Source organism: Arvicola amphibius, chromosome 10 (assembly GCF_903992535.2).
Source record: "Arvicola amphibius chromosome 10, mArvAmp1.2, whole genome shotgun sequence".
Lineage (NCBI taxonomy): Eukaryota > Metazoa > Chordata > Mammalia > Rodentia > Cricetidae > Arvicola > Arvicola amphibius.
Window position 1 is genome coordinate 10,382,381 of NC_052056.1, and position 14,504 is coordinate 10,396,884.

Below are 14,504 nucleotides of genomic sequence, written 5' to 3' on the forward strand. Positions count from 1 at the left end.
AGTGAATTCTCCTTCCTCCACTTCCTGTTCTCTCCGGATCACTGGTAGGTTGACTGAAGGACCCACTTGGTCAGAAAAAGTAGTCTAGTTTACTGAGTCACTCATCCCAATACTCAGGTCACCTGTAAGCGTCCTCACAGACATATACAGAGACAACATGCAGCTGGTGATATGACCAGAACATGAGCAAATGCAAGTGACACATACAATTAACCATCATAGCCATACCACATGCCAAGTTAAAGTAGCCCAGGATTGCATAGGTGAGAAAGGGGGGACAGAGAGGACAACACCGTGTTCTTGGTGGGTCTGTGCATTTGTTATCCACTTCTAGTCAAATAGCCTTTGTTGGGTTTACCAGAGTAGGAAAAAATGGCCCACTTGTAGCAAGAGATGAAGGAAAAATAGACATACTGTTTAACATACTACTAGCTATTCTCATTCTGAGCCATTGCTTCAGAGATACCCAGTCACCCCAAGTCACTGCTACAACCTTGCTGTGCAATCCATGTTCTGGTCTTACCTAAGAATAATAATAGGTCACTCTCTTTATTCTCAAAAGTACAGAAAATACTTGGATGCGCATGTAAAGTATTTGATTATAACAAGGAGGATTATAGTAGAGAACAAGAGCAAACTCAGCACAACCATCAGCCATGCCCCTTTACTAGCTTTTGATTTATTACTTCCTCTAGCCCAGTCATGGCCATGTACCACCACTTGTACACCCTCCAGTCCTTCTAAGAATCCACCTCTGTCTCGCCCAGAGGCAATGCCCTCATAGCAATACAGATGTGTAACCCTTCACACAGTGTGCTCAGTCCTAGAAGGCTTTATTCATAGCTAGTTAGCATGTGTGGATCAGATTCTTGATTCTAGGAGGGGACTTTGGCATCATGTAAACAGGGAACTCGTTGCACAATTGATAATTTTACTAAGAGGTATGAGTGTCTCCTATCTCAAAAAGAACACATTATAAGAAGGTTCAAAATAATATTTTTCTATCTCACACAAAAAAGGAGGGAGGGAGGTGTGTTCTATATGTATATATGAATAAAGTGAGCATTTTAGGGAGGGATCTCTATACATAATTTAGATATTCATGTAAGTGCAGATTTATATTATGCCATAGGGAGATTTCAATATTTTATGTAATTCCTTAATTAACATAGTTAAAGATGACATCTTAGTATGCTGACATAATTTGTTACAGCATTCTCTTCAATTGACTGTTTCCCTTTAGTGTAATGAATGAGGTTATCGTAAACTACTTCATGCATATGGATCTTGCTCCTATTAGACTATTTTATGGAAACAAATTTTTAAGGATAAAATTCATGGGCCAAAACTATGATTATTTTTACCTTGTACTAACTTAGTTTATATCTCTAGACCCAATTTATAACAATCATTTATAAATATATAATAACTTTATATTATGTAACATTTTTATTTTATTAGCCCAGTTTAATTTGATGACAAATATGTGAAATATGGGTGATATTTTCTTCTGACATGAAAGAAATTATTCCCCAAATAAACTTAAAAGCTTTGCATTAGGATGAGGAGACTTCCTTATAATATCAAAGTGCTATCCTCTAGAAACATAGTATATATGGGTCATAGTCCTTTGTCTGCATTTATGCTAATTTATGAGATAGTCCCCTTTCATTGTTAGCTTCAGCTGTTAACTTGATAGAAACCTGGAATCATTTAGAAGAGGGAGCCTCAGCTAAAGAATTTCCTCCCTCAGATCGGCCTGTGGGTGCCTCTGAGGTATTAATTTCTAATTGATAAAGGAGAACCCGGAGAACTGGAGGCAGTGCCATTCCTAGGTACTGGGCTCCATAAGAAAGCTACCTGAACAAGTCAGATGGAGCAAGCCAGTAAAGCTGCCCTTCTGTTTTCTGCTCCAGGTCTCTGACTCAAGTGCCGATCTTGGCTTCTCTCCATGATGGACTGAAATCTGTAAAATGAAATAAACCTTGTTCTCTTCAGGTTTCTTTTGGTCATATTATTGAACACAAGAATAAAAACCAAACTAGGACCCCATCCCAAAGCAAGGAAAGGTGATCAATTATACCTGAGAAGGAAAGCTAACCAACTAGACCTGAGAAGGAAAGCTGTCTGAACTCACCAACGGTGTTCGGAGAATTGGGGGATTATCAGGATTACAGTCTCTCTTCCATCCGCTTCTCCCAAGCTTCAGCTTTAAGTTCTCCAACTATATACAGTGTACATAGAGTTCATTCCTTACACCTCTAGGTCTATGGAAGGGGGCTATGGGAAACTGGAGGGCTGGTACCAATGCTTCCATCTTTCTACAAGGCTACACTCTGGCCAGAGCCTTTGGGTGGGTGCCTTGGCATTGAATTTGTCTACATGACTCATGTCAATGACACATGTAGAAGTCATAATATGTCATGGTAAACCTTGCAAGTTTTCACAAGTTCTCATGGAACACACCCTAACCAGTCTGCTCTAGGGCAGACAAGAGAGACACAAACCTTCAGTGTAGACTACAGGCATGGACAGCCAGGCTTCTAGAACTAAGCCAACCTATTGTCATCTTATACATATATAAGCAGCATTGCTGAGGCCAACTCATCCCAACCATAAGATCTGCAGGTGCAAAACTGACACCAAGATCAATGCAGTATGAATGGGAAGAGCATCCAAGGAAATGCCAGTTCCAGAGGGAAGGAGATGCCAGCTCCTGCCTTAGGAAAGGTCGTGTCAGTGAAACCTAAACACCCCAGGGGACCAGGTAAACAGAGCCTTAGTAAGTAACTACCTGGTACCCTGAGAAGAAAGTCTGGAGATCCATAACTTTCAACCAGAAAACAAATAAAAATCACTGCTACATGTCATTATTTGGGAAGGAGTATTTTATTGACACATGATCCCCACAACTTGTTCTTGGTCCCAGAATAAATTTAATCAACCTGAAGATAATTGTGAACTCCAGAGCAACAGTCAGATTAGAGTTATCACAGAACAAAGACTGAAAATCCTTTAAAATTTTAGCTCCTAAGAAAATAACGTCACTTCTTTATAACTACGGGCATATGTTGATCCAACTTTTGATATCTGTGGTAGGAAATGAGGTTAAGTGCCAAGAGTCTTCCCTTGCTTGTTTCATTAAAAGCAGTTAGGACCACTATAAAGTGATTCCACTTTCTTTGAATTAGTAAGAACAATGGACAAGTTCTCATATGTGTATGGAAGGCTTAAGCCTACAAATGGTGTGCAAAAACATATATTTCACTGCATACTGAGTGAGAAAAAGACTATTTGGGAAATGAAGCTTTGTCAGACTTGGCCACTCTATCAGAACGTTTTCCATTACTACCACAAACACCTGACATAATCAGTTTGCTAAAAGAAAGAGCTTGGAATTGAGGCCTGGAGAGCTGACTCCGTGACTAAGAGCACTGGTTGATCTTGCAAGGGACATAAGTCCAATTTCCCACAACCCACATAGCTTACATGCATCTGTAATTCCAGGCCCAGAGGATATGATGCTCTCTTCTGGCCTCATGGGTCATTGCACATATGTGGTAAACAGATGTATGGGCAAAACATCCCCAAACATTAAACATTTAAAACAATTTTGCTTTTTAAGAGAAAAAAAAAACTCTCGGTGCTGAGAAGTTGGGTCAATGGGTAAAGAACTTGCTATACAAGCACCTGACTCTGAACCATGGGAACCCACAGAAAAGCTGAGACCCAGACCACCCACAGAATGGGAAGTGGAGACAGAAGACTCCCCAGAGGCTTGCAGTCCAGCGAACCTGGAACACTCATTGCACAGCAAAAGAGCCTGCCTCAAACAAGGGAGAAGGTGAGGGCTGATGCTGAAGGCTGACCTCTGACCTCTAGGAAATATCAGTATTGCATTATATTTTTATAAATATATATCTTTTAGAGGTTCAAGTATCTCCTAGTCACTCCTTGTGGCTACAACCAAGGCCCAGTGGCTTTTAGAGCTTTTAAAATTCAAACCATAACAACATGCAACTCATACTTGGGGCCCACTTGATATATCTGCTCGACAAAACTTGTTGAGATGCATGTGTTCACTGAGCCCTTGACACCTGTTCATTTGATGAGGACGGACTTTCTGCATTGTTCCCTGACAATGGCAAAATTAGCTATGCAGGTCACCTAGGACGTGACATTCGGATAGAGCAAAATCCAGATCTCGCACCTGTGTACTCTTGACAGTGCCAACTTTCATCTGCCTAGGTGCCAATCATATTTAATGGATAAGATCTTCCTTCAGCTTAGAACAGGGCACAATATCATGTTGAAAGAGTGGCTTCTTTTTGCAATTATCACCTTCACTTACCTTGTGTGGGAAAATGGAGGCAACATATGGAAAGAAACTTTTATTAATAATTATATAAAAAGAGAATCAGTCTTGAGGAGAACAATCTTTCACATGCGCCCTGCAGATAAATTACCAGGCCCATGGTGAAACTACCTAAGTGTGGCCAGACTTTAATTTAATAAATCCCTTGAGTTATAAATACCCTGACCTTATTTATAAAGGAAGCTAGTTTGTTCACTTAATGAAGACATCAATTTGCCATTCAGCTTGGACTGACTGCTCATTATCTGCTTTCCCCACCCCACCCCACCCCAACCAGCAGCTCTGACTTAGCAACCCAACCTCTGTAGACATCGTAGGCAGTGGTATGCTGCCACCTATAGTCATAAAGGAAAAGATGCTGTTCTGTACCTTCTGTGCTGAGAGCCAAAGCTACCGGTAAGAATACAGTACAGGATGCCGCTGCCGATGAAGATGAGGATATAAAAAAAAATATAATCCCAGGTTCATGATTGTGGTCCTTTCATCATGTTAAAATCAGTGTAAAATGCTGGTTACAAGCAAAATGAAACAGATAAACCAAGCAATATTGAATTATAGCTGCAAAGTCTTTCCCAGTGGGGGCAGGAGCAAAAGGACCATAATACTGAGAACTCAGATGACACCAGATCTGCAGGAGTTATTTCCAAGTAAAACCCTGCTTTGTGTTTTCTCTGAATTCATGCCAGGGATTTTTCTCACTTTCTTCAGAGTTTTTCCTATTCTGGGATGCCACTATCAGCAACAGTTTTATGCCAACTTGACACAAGCTGGAGTCATCAGGGAAGAAGCCTCAATTGAGAAATGCCTCCATAAAAATCCACTGTAGGGTATTTTCAAAATTAGTGATTGATTGGGGAACATCCAGCCCACTGTGGGTGGCTCCATCCCTGGGCTGGTGGTCACATAAGAAAGCAGGTTGAGCAAGTCAGGATGAGCAAGCCTGTAAGCAGCACTCCCCCATGGCCTCTGCATCAGCTCCTGCCTCCAGATTCCTGCCTTTTTGACTTCCTATCCTGACTTCCTTTAATGACAGATTAAGGCGTAGACATGTAAGCCAAATAAACCCTTTTCTCCCCAAGTTGCTTTTGGTCATGATGTTTCATCAAAGCAATAGAATAGAAACCCTAACTAAGACAAACATTCACTGCCTTTTTTGAGACCTTCTTGGGTTCCTGGAATCCTAGATACTGAGATGTAACACGGACAAAACAATTCTCTTCCTTCTGAGATGCTTATATTTACTGGCATCAGACAGATAATACACATAGTATGAACTGTACAAAATAAAACACCCCAATCTATAGCATGCAGAATGGCGAGAGACATCATGGAAAGAGTACATAAGGAAGTGTATGGGGCTGGAGGCAGGACGACATAACAGATGAAGAATGGAGTTGTGGGAATTCATTCCGCCAATAGCTCTGGGGTAATGCCTCAAGGCGTGGTTTCTTGTCTGTGGTTGTGATCTCTTAAAGGAGAGAAAGAAGTGTGTGTGTCTGTGTACATACATATTTTTTTCTTTGTGTTTCACTACATGGAGTGTTAATCAGGGTAGTGAGGAGAGCTTTACTGAGAAAGTAACAATGTATAGATGTCCCCCTGGAAGGCAACAAGTGGAATCTGCAGGGAAAACAAAAGGCCACTGACCAATGTCCCATAGAGAGACTGTACCTATAGTGCTGGAACAGCCTGGAGTCCCTAGGGGCATGGGCTTGAGAGACAGAGAGGAAGCCTATGGCCTCGGAGGTCACTGACAATGTATCAACTTCTAGTTTAGAGAAATGAAGCTCTCTTTTAGATAAGGCAGATGTACCTATAGCCTTTTCTCATTTTCTAGAACTAAATGGATACTTTCATTAGGATGTCTCAAGAGTCACAAGCGCTCAGAACACATTTTAACAAATCATTTCACTATTTGTGAACTTCATTTCAGCACCCAGATTCATACATAGCTTGGAATGTACCTGGTTATCATCACACTGGATACATAAGCATCTGGATATTATATTTAGCATTTATCATACTCACTTATCATGAGCATCTTAATGCTATTTTGTGTTTGTCATAAAGATTTTATTGACTGCATAAGACTCTTCAAGAAGGGCATTTGGCTTTTGATGTTACTGTGAAGATTAAGTGAAAAAAAAAAAAAAACCAGGAGTTCAGTTCAGTGTTTAGTACAAGATGAGCCCTCCACAAACCACAGTAAGTGGATGTACAGTGATGTGCTAAAAGTTTATTCATGGCCATTTGCTATGGGAAATGATGCTATAATGAAATGTTGGTAGAAAAGCATTTTATTGATTACTCTTCTATATACACTCCAAGCATCATGGTTCCTGGGTTAAGGGATATGGTAGCTGCATTATTTCACTTTTTTGTGACCAAAGCAATCCAGAGAAGACAGGGGTGCTTTTTGAAAACACTTTGGGTTATGATTCTGGAGGGTTAGAGTCTGTTGACATAAGTTTCTGTCCTGCCTGATCCTACAGCCATTCAGTCCCAAATAAACACATAGAGGCTTATATTAATCAGAAGCTGTTTGGCCTATTAGCTCAGGGGTATTATCAACTAGCTCTTACAACTTAAATTAACCCATAATTCTTGTTTATGTTTAGCCATGTGACTTGGTACCTTTTCTCAGTGAGGCAATCTCATCTTGTTTCCTCTGAGTCTGGTAGATGGCTGACTCTCTGCCTTTCCTTTTTCCAGAATTCTCCTACTCTGGTTGCCCCACCTATACTTCCTGCCTGGCTATTGGCCAATCAGCATTTTATTAAACCAATATGAGTAAAAAATCTTTTCAGTGTACAAGAGCATTATCACAAGAATATAACAGCAAGGATATCATGGCATTTCGGTAGGAGAAATTCACATAAAGCAGAGAGAGAACAGGAAGTGGGGAGGAACTATAAACCTCACAGCCCATTCCTGGAAAGCTCTACCTCCTAAATGTCCCACAGACTCCTGAAACAGTGCAAAAGACATGATGTTCTGGAATTTTCTCTTCCAAAAAAAAGAAAAATCAATCTAGTAGTTTAAATTTAGCCTCAGGCAGGCTCTCAGGACGTGAGCAGAATTCATGTAGATTGTTACAATATCACACAGATGGCCCCCAGCACCATCGTTAACAGAGGCCTCTCTCCCCTTTGAAACCTCATGAGCCTGGCCTCTGCTTTCTGCATCACTCACCCCGCTGCCATCTTCTAGGCTTCTTCTAGAACTGATAAATGGGATTGATTGAGTCTGAAAAGCTCTACATGATGGGGAGAAGAACTGATCACTGGAATTAGAAACAGAACTTCATGTAAGACACGGTATTAATGTAGTCAGTTAGTGCTCTCCATGTAAGCCCGAAGACCTGAGTTCAGATCCCTAGCACCCATAGAAAAATGAGCTACTGCAGCATCTTGTAGTCCAAGCACTAGGGACGAAAAGACAGGAGGATCCCCATGGCTTGCTGGCCAGCTACTCTAGCCAAATTGATGGGCTCCAGGTCCAGTGAGACTTTCTTAAAAAACAATGTGGAGAGCAACTGAGGAAGACACACAGTGTCAGCTTCTGGCCTTCATACTTACATGAGCACACATTCATTCATGTGTCTGCACATATTGATAAATATGCATATTCACACACTCACCTGATACAGACAGAGGAAGAGAGCTACAAAGAGTTAGCATACAACCTCCCCGATCAATCAATCAATGAGTTAATAGACTAAATAGAACACTCTCTAAAGAGGAAATACAGACAATAAATACTGTTAAAAACTGAATATATATTATTATTAATGATATATATTATTATAATGATATGTAATATATTATATTATTAATGATATATATAATCATTAACCATCAGGAAAATGTACAAACTGTTTTGATATTCATTAAGAATCGCTATCATCAAGAAAGCAATGACAACAACTGCCAGTGATTATGTGGAGAAAGAGTGATTCTTCCTTACCACTGGCGGGAGTGTAAACTGCACTAAGAAAGTCAATGTGGCCATCCCTCAGAAAACACAAAGTAGTAGCACTGCTGACCAGCTATAGCAGTCCTGGGGACTTACCTGAAGGACTCTCAGTCAACTTATCCCAAAGATGCTTACACAGCCATGATTACTGCTGTAGTATTCACTAGTGTATAGTGTAGTGCAGTATTGCACTAGGAAGTGCAACCAGCTTCTACATCCATCAGCAGGTGAATGGATTAAAAAAATGTGGACAGATACACAATGGAATTATGTTCAGCTGAAACAAAAAAAATGAAATCATGATATCGGCAAGAGAATAGGCAGAACTGGAAACCAATATGCCAGGAACAAAAAGACAAATCCCGTGTGTTGACTCTCATAAGCAGAATCTAGATTTAAATTGTATGTGTGCGTGTGCATGCATGTGTGTGCACACACATGCATGAGTGAGTATGTGTGTGTGTTGTGTATGTGAGTGTGTGTGTGCAAGTATGTTTAGGGGTGCACATGGGTGTGATTAGAGCATGAAGAGAGCTACACTTGGGGAGGAGGTGGTGAGAAGGCATTGGGATAAGTGTGACACGGAAGCACTGTTTGTAGGGAGAAAGAAGACCAGCAAGAGTGGGTGCACTGGAGAATGGAGGTGTAAAAAAAAAAAAAACATGATTATGTTTATATATTAAAATGTCGTGAGGAAACATCACCTTGTATGCTTACTTTAAAATAAAACAGTAAAGAGGAAGCTAAGTCTGGTGTGACTATCTCACCATTCTAATACTCAGGCTTCTGAGGCAGGAGGATAGTATGTTTAATGCCTGGATGGGCTACAGGGTGAGTTCAAAGCCAGCCTGTGCAATTTACCTTCTCAAAAGAAAAGGAAGAGGAGGGGGGCTAGGAATGTAGTCAGTGGTAGAGCACTTTCCTACTATGCAGAATGTGTGGGTCCAGTCCCCACAGACAAATTAAGAATAAACCAGTCATGAGGGTTTGGAGAGTAAAATTAAAACCTAAAGAACATTTAAACACATTGTTCTTCAACATTCCATGTAGTGAGGCATAACCGTCCAATCTTCGTACTCCCAAGCGAAGGACAAAGCAGGACACATGGTCACTAGTGGTCCCAATGAGCAGTACCACTCTTACTCATTCTTCACGCTTCTCAAGTCTTTCCTCCCACTGCAAAGCCATTTGCCTCACGCAGCCACATAAAGGGGGCACAGAGAACTCACAAAAGGGCCACTGTGTTATTTGCTAGCTATGAATTGAACATGTTGACCCTTTGGACAAAAGAGCTGCAGTGTGTGACAGAAATCTTGGAGTCTCAAGTGAAGAGTTTGGCTCTGAATCTTCAAAGGGTGCCTAGAATGGCAGACACACACATGACCACAGTTTCTCTGCTGGTGCCACATGGATATCCAAATCAGCCCTACAGAAAGAATTTTGTTGGACTTTCAGCTAATTACTACCCCTAGATCATCCTGTCTACACTTCACTTGCTTTCTCCTGGTATCCTGCCAGTGAGCCCATCCCACCAACTCCCTAAGACCACAACTGTATGCTCACCCCTAGGTTCTGATAGAGTCCTGCTGTGGGACAATGGTCTGTACCCTGTCGCTTGTATTTAAATGAACACCGATTGGCCAGAAGCCAGGCAGGAAGTTTAAGTGGGGCAACCAGGCAAGAAGTAGAGGCAGAGCAACAAGAACTCAGGGAAGAGGAAACTGTCAGTCTGCAGCCGTGACCCAGCTGCAGAGGAAGCAAGATGTGACTGCCTCACTGATAAAGGTACCAATTCACATGGCTAACACAGACAAGAATTATGGGCTAATATAAGTTATAAGAGTTAATAAGAAGCCTGAGCTAATAGGCCAACCAGTTTATAATTAATGTAGGCCTCGGTGTGTTTCTTTGGGACTGAATGACTGCAGGACCAGGTGGGACAGAAACATCAGCCAACAGAGTCCCTTAAACCTTTGCCCATGTGAGTCCCCGTCTCATCATCTCACTGAATAGCAATATCCTCCACTGATACTAACTCCTCTATTTCTTTTTAGCCACCCTTTCTCCATAACTCAGATCTGTCTCTTCTTAAACTTCATGAATCTAGCCACATTTGCAAGCCCACCTCTACTCCAGCCGAGCACAGCCTTGGCCTGACCATAGCCAAGGCCTCTCATGGGTCTCCCCAATTCCACTCATCCATTGCCCAAGCCATTGTCCTCTAAATCACCAAAGAAATGTGCAGAAATTCAAAGCTGGTCATATCACTCAGTTTAGAAGTTTCCCATTACAATTAAAGAGATTCCAGAATCTACACAATATATAAGAAGGTTCAAGAGGGGTGCTCCTTCCTCAGTTCATGCACCCCACTCCTCCATTCTGAAGCCATGAACACCTCCTCGCAATCTGACATACACAACACAACAAACATGTTTGCTGACAACCACAGCAAACCTCTTTCATCCCCATGCTTGTCTCTCTCAGCATCTGCCTACATCTTTGCTGAGGCTCTGAAAACCAGTCCCGACTTCCTGCTCAGCTCTCTGAATTTACTCAAAGACGAGGCTCTGAGTTTGCAGCCGGACTCAGTGGGTATTGTCAGTTGGTGGGGTGCATACACATGGCCCTTCCACACGGCTTTCTCACAGCATGATGACCTCAAACCATCCCTGCTTGCTCATCATGACTCAAAGTTCCAAGAACAAGTATTCTGGAGCTGAACAAAAGCACTAATAGCCTTCTGTGCCATCTCTCCCACAGGACTGCACCCTACTGATCAAAGCGGTCATGAGACAACCCGGCTATGGAGGAGGGAAGGGCGCCGTTGCCTGTAAAGAATCTCAGACATCAAGCTGGTGTGATGCAGGCCAGAGATCAGGAGTTGAAGGCCAGCCTGGGCTACACACGACCCTTCAGGGGGTATCCCTGAATGTGATAAAGAAAATGGGAAAGAATCCTGAGTTTAAGAGGCCTGCTTTATGGTCAGCCTGGAGATGTAGCTTACAACTCCAGCCACTTTGGATCCTGAGGCAGGAGGATCCCAAATTTGAAGGCTGCTGGGCTACAGAGTGAGTTCAAGGCCAATCTGGTCCACTTAGTGAGATACTCTCTCCAAATAGAAACTAGAAGAAGGACTGGGGATAAAGTTCAGTAGAGTGTTTGCTTAGCAAGCAAAACGCAGAGTTCCATCCACAGCACTGCAAGAAATGAAAAAGGAAGGGCCAGCGGAAAGAAGGGAGGATGGGCAGAAAGGGACGAGCAGCTCCATAGGAGAAAGACCAGGCGGAAGGAGATAAAATACAGCTTAACTCGCAGTGGCCTCATGGTAACAGCGCACATGGACACTGAAAACATTTGTTTATGCTACATACCTGGCCGGTAAGATCAACCAAATGCAGAAGATACAATGAGGTCATGTTTTTGTAGACAGTCACTTCCTGCCTCTTGGGGGTGTGGCTGCAGCAAATCTCAAAACCCCTGCTTTTAATAAGAATGTAAGGATAGTCTTATTTTCAATTCATTAAAGACACAAAACAGGATGTTTAAAGTATGTGCAAGTTTTGGAAATTGGATCGCATCCCACGGAAACTCAACATTCCAGCTGCCTTAGAAATTCTATTTTTTTTTTTTTTTAACTACAGCAGATACCTGGAGCTCAGCACCACACTGCACACCTGTTTTTCTCCCTTTGTGAACCTCATTCCCTTCTGCTTGGTCTCTGGACCCTGGCATCAGCCCAGGGACAGCGTGGGGGCATTTCTCTCTGTCCTGGCACCACAGTCCCCCTTCACCAGCCAGTCTACAATCTTTCCTGCTGTTGATCCCTCCTATTGAGGCAAGCCATCAAATGACACCCTCTGCTGCAGCACGGAGAGGCATCTTGTAACTGACATCGGGCAATGGCCACTCCGCCCAGGCTCTTACCTGTACAAACACAGACTTTGTCCTTTGTCATTTAAGGCAGGTGCTTTATATGGCTTTGGACTGGTTGGCCCGTGAGGCACACTTACAGCTCTCCGTGGGCACCTCCAGAGTGCTATGCATGGCAATGCAGGCTGCTTCTCCACCTCCCTCTCCTCCACCTGTTCCCACAGGCCACTCTGCCAGCCTCTCTGATGTTACATTTCTCCAAGGAGATGCAGGATTTCTGCTCGGTAAAGACCTGTGTCTCAAATTACATATCAGAGGAACTAGGGAGAAGGTTCAGCATGTTAAGAGTGCTTGCTTTGCAAGCATGAGGATCTGAGTTCAAATCCCAAGCATTCACATAAAGTGCTAGGCATAACTCTGCATGCCTGCAAAAGAAGGAAGGGCAGAGACAGGCAAATCCTGAAAGTTCATTGGCCAGACAACCAATCTGAATCCCTGTTTTTCCAGTTCAGCAAGAGATCTTGTCTTGAAGGAATAAGGTGGAGAGCCATAGGAGCAGACACCTTCTGTCCTTCCTTGCCTTGACACAAGAGAGGAAGACTCTGTCCTCTTCTGTTCTCTGTTTATGCCTGCGTGAGCATGTCTAAATGTATGCAAAACACAGAGACAAACACACGAGCCAACATGAACATGCAGACACACACACACACACACACACACACACACAGAATCATATATCAGCCTCACTCAAGGAACACTCAAAGAGTAGAAGGTTCAATCAAGTTCAAGGAGATCATACAAGTCTAACAGAGAGTAAGATGTCAGATTCTGCTGTCCCTAGACAAGGCCGTCTGTATTAGGGGCTCCCTGGAGGTGGCTCTACTATTACTCACAGTACTCTCTACTCCTAGGAACCCAGGTGAAACTCTTTCTCCCTCCCTCTCTCAAACTCTCCATTGACAGAGAGTGTGTACACATGCACATGCCTGTCTGTCACCTCCCTTTCTGCCCTCTCATTTTTCTCTCTGTTTTAGGATAAGGTCTCACTCAGCCACCAAAGCTATCCTGGAAGTCTCTGTGTAGTCCAGACTGCCCGGAATCCTGTGGCAGTTCTCCTGTGTCCATGTCTCAAGTGCAGGGATTGTAGGTGCACACCACCATACTCCGCTGACATCTCTAGAAAGTTGCAACACTTGTCTCCTGCTATCCAAAGTTTTGAGGCTTGAACTGAAATTCCAAGGTGGAGCCCCAGCACTCCCCTATTCTATATACAATTACATTTCCTTGATATAGCAGTGCCACACATTCTAATCAGCGCTGCCAACAGAACTCAACTCAGTGACGACAGTGTTCTCCGTGTGCACTGTGGACACCAGCGGAACTCAGCACAGTGACGACAGTGTTCTCAGTGTGTACACCAGCGGAACTCAGCACAGTGACGACAGTGTTCTCAGTGTGCACACCAGCGGAACTCAGCACAGTGACGACAGTGTTCTCGGTGTGCACACCAGCGGAACTCAGCACAGTGACGACAGTGTTCTCGGTGTGCACACCAGCGGAACTCAGCACAGTGACGACAGTGTTCTCGGTGTGCACACCAGTGGAACTCAGCACAGTGACGACAGTGTTCTCAGTGTGTACACCAGCGGAACTCAGCACAGTGGCGACAGTGTTCTCAGTGTGTACACCAGCGGAACTCAGCACAGTGACGACAGTGTTCTCCGTGTGCACTGTGGACACCAGCGGAACTCAGCACAGTGACGACAGTGTTCTCGGTGTGCACTGTGGACACCAGAGCCCAGTGTGCTCTTGAAATATAGCTTGCAACACTGAAAATTTATATCATGGTACCAATCTTAATACACGTTTATTCTTCTTAGGTAACTCTTATCATCCAATAGGTGCATGTTTTATTCTTCAATTAGTTGTTCCTCTATCTCAGTTACAACATAAGCTTGAAAAGACATAGAGTTTGTCTTTCTCTAAGGCATTGGTTCTCAATCTCTCCAATGTTGCTGACCCCCAACCATAAAACTCTTTTCATTGCTACTTCATAAATGTAATTTTGCTACTGTTGTGAATAGTACTGTAAATATCTGAGGTGCAGGATATATGATATGTGACTCTTTTTTAAGATTTATTTCTATATTTATTATGTATACAACATTCTGCCTTCATGTATGCCCGCACACCAGAAGAGGGCGCCAGATCTCATTATGAGATGGTTGTGAGCCACCATGTGGTTGCTGGGAATTGAGCTCAGGACCTCTGGAAGAGCAGTGCA